This window comes from Bidens hawaiensis, unplaced genomic scaffold (assembly GCF_021521415.1).
Source record: "Bidens hawaiensis isolate Kalapana, Puna unplaced genomic scaffold, B.hawaiensis_p1.1 tig00023813_1, whole genome shotgun sequence".
Classification (NCBI taxonomy): Eukaryota; Viridiplantae; Streptophyta; class Magnoliopsida; order Asterales; family Asteraceae; genus Bidens; species Bidens hawaiensis.
The window spans coordinates 170,945-182,492 of NW_027493743.1; positions in this window are offsets into that span (position 1 = coordinate 170,945).

Consider the following 11,548-nt stretch of genomic DNA (forward strand, 5'->3'; position numbering starts at 1 on the left):
TCCTTCTCTCTTTCCGCCTTCTTCTCCCTCTTGTCGCCGTCCCGCCCTTACGCCTTGTTTCCCTCTTCTAACTCTTTGCTTGTCCTTTGTTCCTTCCCGCCTAAGGTTGTCTGCGCAGCTCCACGCGCCAGACTCCTTTCAAGGAAGCCTGCGTGAAGACCATCTGTTCCAGCGATACGCGAGACGAACTCTTCTCGCAGCGCGCTAAGAATTGTAATTCTTCTCGCAGCGCGCGAAGAACGGTAGTTCTTCCCGCGACGCGCTAAGGATTTGTAGTTCTTCTCGCAGCGCGCTAAGAATCGTAGTTCATCCCTCGACGCGCGAGGAATTATAGTTCCTCCCGCGGCGCGCTAAGAAATGTGATTCTTCCCGCGGCGCGCCTTAGCCTTCTCGCGCTAAACCCTTTGAGTTTTCTTCTGTTGAATCTAGCCGTTTGCTTTTGTGTTGTCTTATCTTTTGAGCTGTTGACCTAATCTGCTTTATGTCTGAAAAGTTACTTTCGGCGCAGCATGCGCACCCACCCCATTGGTTGACAGAAAAAGTGACTGACATTATCTTTTGAGATCTGCTTTTCCATGCTTGACCAGTATCTTTATCTGAACTGCCCATGCCTTTTTTTACTGTTCCCTGTCAGCCTTTTTTCTCTTTTTCCCTGCTGCCATATCTTTTGATATCTTTTGCTTTTGGAATCTTTTGCTTTTTGAGATCTTTTCCCCTTTCTCTAGGGATTGTGTTCCCTAGGGTTTCTCTATAAATAATAGTATTATTTTTCCTAACACTACACACACAAAACACTTAATCTCTCTTATTCTCTCTTGCTCCTTGCTCTCTCTGCCGTCCTCCTCTCTGCCTCCGTCTTCCTCTCCGTTCTGCCCTGCTTTTTCGGTAATATATATATATAATAATTTACTTATTAATTATGCTAACTTATAATCAAGACTTAAAACAAATCATTAAAACAATAATCTTTAATTATAGGTTAACTTGTGCTTGTTTAAAGTTGGTTCTTGCTTTATCTTACACCGCACCGTTTATCAAGTGAGTAATCTCGTACCTAATCCCTTTTTATTTTTAATGTTTTGGGATGTTCATGTGTTCATACAAACTTAGAGTCTTAAACTTGTTTATGAACTTTAGTCGCGCAGTATCCCATGTGTTGAGGACGTTTACTTGGCTGTTTATTTGTATGTGTGTATCATTAACCGCTTTGTTCGGCCTATTCCGAAGTTTTCATGGATCCATTAGATGAACACGGGAGACCTATCGTTTACGGTTTTCTTTGTTTACACTTGCACAGATGTTTTCTCGTTTTTGTGCTCAATTGGGAGCACGGATTGAACTATGAACTATGAGCTATGATCTATCTAGGCTTGATCACAATCTGATTGCACCCTTGTTAAACACCAGACATACACGTGTTGCGCGCAGATTTATTGTTATCTATGTATTGTATTAAACTTGATTTCTCACCAACACGCAAGTGTTTGACGTTTATTTTAACACATGTTCAGGTTTGCAGTAGCTGTTTTGGAGCTTGTGGACACATAGGACGTTTTTACTTTTGGACCTAGATTAAAATGTATCAAGACAAGTTATTGCTGTTCGAATATTTTGATTTATAATATATTGATTTATGTTGGTTTATTTATATCTTATGTATACGTTGCGCATGCGTGAATGAATATATTTATTAAATATTGACACCCAATAGTGTCACGAGTAATGAAACAATATGTGGCGCCCCGATGTATAATCCGCCTTTGGTCGGGGTGTTACAGATTGGTATCAGAGCCCGTTGACTTTAGGATAGGTGGTTAGACGTAACGGCCTAGAATACCTAAGAGTCCCTTCTCGCGCATGAGAGAAATCTCATGTTTGCGCGCTTATTGTTAATTACTCGTTGTTTATAAAAATGCTCGCGCTTGCGCAGTATATGATTTTATGTTTTATTCCGCGATATTTCGATTTTTGTTGAATTTCGATTTTTATTGATTTTACTTACATATTCGTTTGTTGGATTTGAAAATCCGAAAAGTCATGGTGATACATGAATAGTTGATTTTCAATTTCCATTTACGATTATGTTCTGAGGTTGGAGACTTGAAAAGTCATGGTGATACATGAATTGTCGACCTCCAATACTCATTTTCTTGTATATTTTGTATTGAAGATTGAAAAGTCATGGTGATACATGAATCGTCAATCCCCAATACTCGTTTGCTCGTATATTTTAAATTGGGAATTCGGAAAGTCATGGTGATACATGAATTGTCGATTCTTGATTCGAGTTTGTTACCTTTATTAAGTCTGCATTTAGGGTCATTTATTTTACTTTAACTTTTAACAGTAACTGACTCCGCGAAACCAAGCTTTATAAGATTAAACTTTGTGCTAAAACCAAGATATTAACTAAAATTAAAACTTTTATAGAATGCCTCCGCTATCTCGCCGATTTCAGAGAAGAGAAGCCTCGCGCATGCGTAGACAGCAACGTTCCCAGGAAATGGCCGCCGCAATAGCCCAAGCTTTGAGCCAAAACAATACCAACACCTCTGGTTACAACATTAAGTCCTTTAACGCGGGTAACCCTCCAAAGTTCACAGGTCTTGAAGGAGCCACCGTGATGCTCCAGTGGCTTGAGAAGATAGAAAACACTTTCCTCCACACCCAATGCCCCTCAGACAGACGAACCCTGTATGCTTCCAGTGTCCTGGAATCTAGAGCGCTTACATGGTGGAATGGAGTAGCTCATGCGCGTGGCGCAGAGGCTGCTTCTAGCATGACATGGGGAGAATTCAAGGAAATTCTTACGCGAGAATTCTGCCCTCCCAACGAAGTTAAGCGCCTGGAGGAGGAATTTTGGAATCTTAAGCAGTTCAGTGGTGAAGCGCGCGAGTACGCGACGCGCTTCCACGAGCTAAGCTTACTGGTCCCTCACCTTGTTACCCCTTCCCGCCGAGCCATAGAGAAATTCCTTGGGGGTCTCCCCATGGAAATTCAAGATTCTGTATGGGCTAGAAACCCGGTTACCCTCTCTGACGCCATCGAGTTGGCCGCTGTGCTCAGCGACAACCATGTCAGAGCAGGAACACTGTTCCTGCGGGGATCTGAGAAGACCAAACCCACCAAAACTGTCTCTGAACCCGCAGAAACCAAACCAGAACCCTCAAACCATAACCAGAAACGTAGGCGCAGACAAGCCTATGCGCTTACCAACCCGCCCATTGTCCAGCAACCCATCTACCAACCTCCAGTTTACGCGCCTAACCCTCTGTCAGCCTACCCAACACCTCCTATAGTCCACAACTATGCCTTAACCAATCCCGCACTCCCTGCCCCGCCACCTAAGAAACCTTACACAGGAAATCAACCCTTTTGCCCAACCTGTAGACTTCACCACCCAACCCAAACCCCGTGTCGACAATGTAACCGATGTGGCCGCGTTGGTCACTCTGCCGAATACTGTAGAGTCCCTCCCGCCAACCCAATTGCGCCAACACCACCAGTCTACCCGCAGAATCCACAACCAACCTACCAAAACCCACGACCCAGGTCGTGCTATAACTGCGGTGATCCCAGTCATTTCCGGAACGCGTGCCCGAGACTACAAGTGCAAATCACACAAGCGAATCCGGTGAACCAGATTTCGAACCAAGTGACACGCGGACGAGCTTTTAACATAACCGCGCACCAAGCGCAAGCGAATAATGACGTAGTTAATGGTACATTTTTGCTTAACGGATTTTATGCTTCTGTACTTTTTGATACTGGCGCCGATCGAAGTTTTATTTCTCGCGCCCTCGAGCAGAAGCTTGCGCGACCGCGCGATAACTTAAAAGAAGATTTTTCAGTTGAATTGGCTAACGGTGAAACTGTTTTAATTAACTCGGTGATTAAAGATTGCACGCTTAACCTTAACGAAAACGATTTCCTGATCGACCTCATCCCCATGCCTCTTGGAAGCTTTGATGTTATCATTGGTATGGACTGGCTCTCGAATAATCGCGCCGAAGTTATTTGCGCCAAGAAGTTGATTCGCATTCCTCGAGAAAATGGTGATCTTCACATCTACGGCGAAAAACCCTCCAGTGGTCTTAAGCTTATGTCTTGCGCCGAAGCCCAAAGACTCATGCGGAAGAAGTGTGTTGCATTTTTAGCCCATGTGGTTAAACCCGATGAAGGAAAGAAGAAGCTTCGCGATATCCCTGTTGTGCGTGATTTCCCTGAAGTTTTTCCTGATGATCTTCCTGGTATCCCTCCCGCTCGTGAAGTCGAGTTCCGTATTGATCTTGTCCCTGGTGCTTCCCCCGTAGCTAAATCTCCTTACCGTCTTGCGCCCGCTGAGATGCAAGAATTGGCAAGTCAACTTCAAGAGTTGACCGCTAAAGGATTCATTCGCCCTAGCTCTTCGCCCTGGGGTGCTCCGGTGTTGTTCGTTAAAAAGAAGGATGGATCGTTTCGCATGTGTATTGATTACCGCGAGTTGAACAAACTCACCATTAAAAACCGGTATCCCTTACCGCGTATTGACGACCTCTTTGATCAACTCCAAGGTGCCTCTTGTTTTTCCAAGATTGATCTCCGCTCTGGCTATCACCAGTTGCGCATCCGCGATGAAGATGTTCCGAAGACTGCTTTTCGAACTCGTTATGGCCATTTTGAATTCTTGGTCATGTCCTTCGGTTTAACCAACGCACCCGCCGTTTTCATGGATCTAATGAATCGGGTGTGTAGGCCTTTCTTGGATAAATTCGTGATTGTGTTTATCGATGATGTTCTGGTGTATTCTAAGACCAAGGCCGAGCACGAGCAACATCTTCGGTTGGTGTTGCAAAAGCTTAGAGCTGAGCAACTCTATGCTAAGCTTTCCAAGTGTGAATTCTGGTCTGATGAAGTACAGTTTCTTGGCCATGTTGTGAACAAGATGGGTATTCATGTCGACCCATCCAAAATTGAAGCAATCAAGAACTGGATTACGCCATCCTCTCCTTCTGAGATCCGCTCCTTTCTGGGCTTAGCTGGTTACTACCGGCGATTTATTTCGAACTTCTCAAAGATCGCTTTGCCTTTAACAGCTCTAACGCACAAAGGTAAACCGTATATTTGGGGCTCGAAGCAAGAAGAAGCCTTTCTAACGCTCAAGCGTTTGTTGTGTGAAGCTCCTGTTCTTGCGCTACCTAAGGGTAATGAAGATTTTGTCGTGTATTGCGATGCATCCAACCAAGGTCTCGGTTGTGTTCTTATGCAACGAGGCAAGGTTATCGCTTACGCATCAAGGCAACTCAAGGTTCATGAAAAGAATTATACAACTCACGATCTCGAACTTGGTGCAGTTGTTTTTGCCTTGAAAATCTGGAGACACTACCTTTATGGCACTAAGTGTATCCTTTACACTGACCATAAAAGCCTTCAGCATATCTTTGATCAAAAGGAACTTAACATGAGACAACGCCGATGGAACGAACTCATCAGCGATTACGATTGTGAGATCCGGTATCATCCTGGTAAGGCTAATGTGGTAGCCGATGCGCTCAGCCGAAAACCCTGCCAGCTTAACTGTATTTTGCCGCGCACGCATCTTCACTTTGCGCCGATTCAAAGCAACCTTGAATCGCGTATTCGTGACGCGCAGCGCGCATCCATCAGTAATGGTAACCTTCGCGCCGAGTTAGCGTGTGGCGCGGAAGCGCACTTTGTCCCTAATCTGAGTGGAATTCTCTGCTATCTTAATCGCATCTGGATTCCCTTTGATGAGAATCTTCGCGCCGATATCCTGAGTGAAGCGCACAAATCTCGGTATTCTATTCATCCTGGCGCTGATAAGATGTACAAGGATTTGCGCATTACTTATTGGTGGCCCGGTATGAAAAAGGATATTGCTGTGTTCGTAGCTAAATGCCTGACTTGTTCTAAAGTAAAAGCTGAACACCAACGCCCATCTGGTTTGCTCGAACAACCTGAAATTCCTACGTGGAAATGGGAATGTGTAGCGATGGACTTTATTACCAAGTTACCTTTGACAACAAGCAAACATGATAGCATTTGGGTAATAGTGGATCGTTTGACTAAGTCTGCTCACTTCCTGCCCATTCGTGAAAACTACCGTGTTGAGCATCTTGCGCAGCTTTATGTCAAAGAGATTGTCTGCCGTCATGGTACTCCTTTGAGCATCATATCCGATCGCGATGGCCGTTTTATATCTCGCTTTTGGAAATCTCTCCAATCTGCGCTAGGAACTCGCTTGGACATGAGTACGGCGTATCATCCTCAGACTGACGGTCAGTCTGAGCGAACTATTCAAACTCTTGAGGATATGCTCCGATCTTGTGTTCTTGATTTTGGAGGTAATTGGGATTCGCACCTGCCTTTGATCGAGTTCTCTTATAATAACAGCTATCATTCCAGTATTGGTATGGCCCCATTTGAAGCACTTTACGGTCGAAAGTGCCGCTCCCCGATCTGTTGGAGCGAAGTGGGTGAAACTCAAATCACAGGACCCGAACTTGTTCAAGAGACAACCGATAAGATCGCCAAGATCCGTGATCATCTGCTGACTGCCAGAAGCCGACAGAAGAGTTACGCAGATCGTAGGCGGAAGCCTCTCGAATTTCAAGTTGGTGATCTTGTTCTCCTCAAAGTGTCGCCTTGGAAAGGTGTTGTCCGCTTTGGGAAGAAAGGTAAGCTTGCTCCTCGATATGTTGGACCATTTAAGATTCTCGCGCGTGTAGGAAAAGTTGCCTACAGACTAGACCTGCCGCCCGCGCTCAGTAATGTGCATCCAACGTTCCATGTATCCAATCTCAAGAAGTGTTTAGCCAACGAGAACCTTCACATTCCACTTGATGAAGTTCAAGTTGATGAAACTATGCATTTCGTTGAGAAGCCTGTTGAGATTATGGATCGCGAGGTAAAGCAAACCAAGCGCAGTCGCATCCCTATCGTGAAAGTTCGCTGGGAGTCCAAGCGCGGAGCCGAGTTTACATGGGAAAGGGAAGATCAAATGAAGATCAAGTACCCGCACATGTTCTCTGCGCAACCTACTTCGAGATAAATTTCGGGACGAAATTTCTTAAAGTAGGGGAGACTGTGACATCTGCCCCGATCCGGCCCGACCCAGGTACCCGTTTCTCTGACCCGATCTCTTTCTTTTATGATTTAATATTTATTTATACTTATATTTTACTTTTAATAATAATAATGTATTTTCCTTCCCGCCTCTTTCTCTCTCTTTCTTTCCGCCGTCCCGTCCCTCTCCTTCTCTCTTTCCGCCTTCTTCTCCCTCTTGTCGCCGTCCCGCCCTTACGCCTTGTTTCCCTCTTCTAACTCTTTGCTTGTCCTTTGTTCCTTCCCGCCTAAGGTTGTCTGCGCAGCTCCACGCGCCAGACTCCTTTCAAGGAAGCCTGCGTGAAGACCATCTGTTCCAGCGATACGCGAGACGAACTCTTCTCGCAGCGCGCTAAGAATTGTAATTCTTCTCGCAGCGCGCGAAGAACGGTAGTTCTTCCCGCGACGCGCTAAGGATTTGTAGTTCTTCTCGCAGCGCGCTAAGAATCGTAGTTCATCCCTCGACGCGCGAGGAATTATAGTTCCTCCCGCGGCGCGCTAAGAAATGTGATTCTTCCCGCGGCGCGCCTTAGCCTTCTCACGCTAAACCCTTTGAGTTTTCTTCTGTTGAATCTAGCCGTTTGCTTTTGTGTTGTCTTATCTTTTGAGCTGTTGACCTAATCTGCTTTATGTCTGAAAAGTTACTTTCGGCGCAGCATGCGCACCCACCCCATTGGTTGACAGAAAAAGTGACTGACATTATCTTTTGAGATCTGCTTTTCCATGCTTGACCAGTATCTTTATCTGAACTGCCCATGCCTTTTTTTACTGTTCCCTGTCAGCCTTTTTTCTCTTTTTCCCTGCTGCCATATCTTTTGATATCTTTTGCTTTTGGAATCTTTTGCTTTTTGAGATCTTTTCCCCTTTCTCTAGGGATTGTGTTCCCTAGGGTTTCTCTATAAATAATAGTATTATTTTTCCTAACACTACACACACAAAACACTTAATCTCTCTTATTCTCTCTTGCTCCTTGCTCTCTCTGCCGTCCTCCTCTCTGCCTCCGTCTTCCTCTCCGTTCTGCCCTGCTTTTTCGGTAATATATATATATAATAATTTACTTATTAATTATGCTAACTTATAATCAAGACTTAAAACAAATCATTAAAACAATAATCTTTAATTATAGGTTAACTTGTGCTTGTTTAAAGTTGGTTCTTGCTTTATCTTACACCGCACCGTTTATCAAGTGAGTAATCTCGTACCTAATCCCTTTTTATTTTTAATGTTTTGGGATGTTCATGTGTTCATACAAACTTAGAGTCTTAAACTTGTTTATGAACTTTAGTCGCGCAGTATCCCATGTGTTGAGGACGTTTACTTGGCTGTTTATTTGTATGTGTGTATCATTAACCGCTTTGTTCGGCCTATTCCGAAGTTTTCATGGATCCATTAGATGAACACGGGAGACCTATCGTTTACGGTTTTCTTTGTTTACACTTGCACAGATGTTTTCTCGTTTTTGTGCTCAATTGGGAGCACGGATTGAACTATGAACTATGAGCTATGATCTATCTAGGCTTGATCACAATCTGATTGCACCCTTGTTAAACACCAGACATACACGTGTTGCGCGCAGATTTATTGTTATCTATGTATTGTATTAAACTTGATTTCTCACCAACACGCAAGTGTTTGACGTTTATTTTAACACATGTTCAGGTTTGCAGTAGCTGTTTTGGAGCTTGTGGACACATAGGACGTTTTTACTTTTGGACCTAGATTAAAATGTATCAAGACAAGTTATTGCTGTTCGAATATTTTGATTTATAATATATTGATTTATGTTGGTTTATTTATATCTTATGTATACGTTGCGCATGCGTGAATGAATATATTTATTAAATATTGACACCCAATAGTGTCACGAGTAATGAAACAATATGTGGCGCCCCGATGTATAATCCGCCTTTGGTCGGGGTGTTACATGCGTCATTTTACACAACATGGTCTTATAGGACGACGGTAAGACGATATCACCAGAATACATACCCGTTCCTTCAAACAATGTCGTCGATGAAGAATTCATTACAAAGCTGGAAGCTACATAGCCGAGATACCCATTTGGATTTGCGATTTAATCTTATCGAGCATATATGAAATACCAGCTTATCACAATCGGTGAGTTCAATTTCAATTTTTAGTATTCTAAATTTTATTTATTTTTCCTTTTAAATTTATTATTTTTTAAGTCTTGTATGTTATTTTCAAACTAGTAGAATGTATTTTTATTTTTTATGTATGTTTTTTAATTTAAAATAATTTAATTAAATAAAAAAATAAATTGGTTTAGAAATGGATTGAAATGGTTGTGGAATGATTGCAACGGTTTAGGCCAGGATGAGTTAGGATGATTGTGAGATAAAATGATATGACGCTAACGTGAATGAAATAGAGTGCATGTGACAAAAATGTAAAATGTGATGTTACAAAAATGTAAAATGTGATGTTAGATGAAGGATGAGAGTGGGTGGTGGGCATTTTACAACAGATTCATCATTGATTATAAAATATTTGATTTATCATTCTTATTTCATGTTCAAATCGCCGCCAACAATTCTGTACTCATCCTGAATAAATTACAATTACAAATTTGCTATGATGTAATCAGTGTTAAGGTCTTAAGGGACTAATCTGTTTACAATGTTTTAGCCGATAATCTAAAAAGTAATTAGTATTAATCTATATATATAGTTACACAACTTGCATCCATATTTCAACGCATATGTCACCACATACACGCATTGCATGCAATTTGAGCACGTAATTCAAAGGTTTATGCTTGATCCTTTTTTTAATACGATTTTAGCACGTAGTAATAATAATAATAATAATAATAATAATAATAATAATAATAATAATGGCTGTAATATATCCTCATGCAATGTGGCTGTGTTAAAGCCACATATATTTTTATACAAATTAAGCGTCTGTACATGAGTATTAGCAAATTTTAGTAAAAGATAGGCTAGGTGTTCGCAATTATCAATTCCATTATTCCTAAATACCAAACAATACTTACCTCTTTAAACCTTTATCATTCACAGCTTAGAAAACCTTGTGATGGAAATATAAATTATTGCTTTTATTTTCCAAAAGTTTTAGACATATCAAAAGAGTGATGATGATTACGAAATTAAAACCAAAAGATGAATAATTAGCACGAAATGAGCTTAGCGATTTAGTAGTTTCTAAATATTTCGATACACTTCATGCTATTTTTTTGAAGTTTGACACGTTATAATTACTTACTTTTTGTCTCGTTTAAATTTACAAAAAAACTACTTTGAAACTTATAACAAAAGAAATTCTTGGAAGGCAAGCAACCAAATTCACAGGATCAAAATAAGATACCATTTCACCAAAACTAAAAAAAAAAGAAAATAGATGTTTGATATACTTAGATATTTAATATATACTAAAATTTCAACGACTTTGACTTGCATTGCTGTATAATATACGCTTACAATATTACAAGTGTTACCTGCTGAGTGCTGAACTTCTACTCCAAGGGATACAAATTACAAATACACCAAAATTAATACTAATTTCAGGCTCATTTGGTGCATTAACCTATCCGGTATTCCCGTTTTCTTCCTGGAGTTAGTTAACTAACTACCCCGTTTAAACTTATGTAATGTTGAAATTTTTTCCATAACAAAATAATAATAATAATAATAATAATAATAATAATAATAATAATAAAATAACACACACACACTAAACGCTTATTTCTTAGTTATCATTCTTATTCTTATTAATAGCATTTATGTACATTTTTAACCATTAAAATCACTTTCGCAAGGGTTGTTAGTAGGTGTTCTTTAGGATTTCCTTCTGAGGATCTCATGTTCGAGTCTCAGTTTATGTGCACGCTCTGAGATACATGCAATATCACTATAAGAAGGCTCGAACTTGGGTAATAGAGTATGACAAGTGTTAATCTTTTGGGAGAGCCACCACTGTAGCTACGACAAATGACTTTCAAAAAGAAAACTATAACTGAAAAACACATTTATTATTTACTAATAAATAAAATCCGTGTTAATTTAAACATTATTATTTTTCATGTATTTATGACGTACTACATAAATATAGGTAGGGCTTGCTATGTCAATATTTTGTATGCATACCATTTACAATTTTAAAACAAAATATAACAATAAATGAAAATTAATTGCAATATGAGGAACCTACAAGCTAGACAAATATCATTGTTGTAAGAAAAAATGCAGAGAATGCGTAGAAGGAGAAAGATGAGGCCCATGTTTGACATGATTCGCTTAAAATAGAATTCGCTCGCTCACAAAAATGTTTCCCGGGTTACAACAATGAAATCATAGTTGTACTGCCATAGTTAACCAAAAAATAGTTTATGAAGACAGAACCAAGCTTTCGTATATCCTTAAGAAAAAAATCAACTTTGTCTGTTTAATTCTAGAAAATT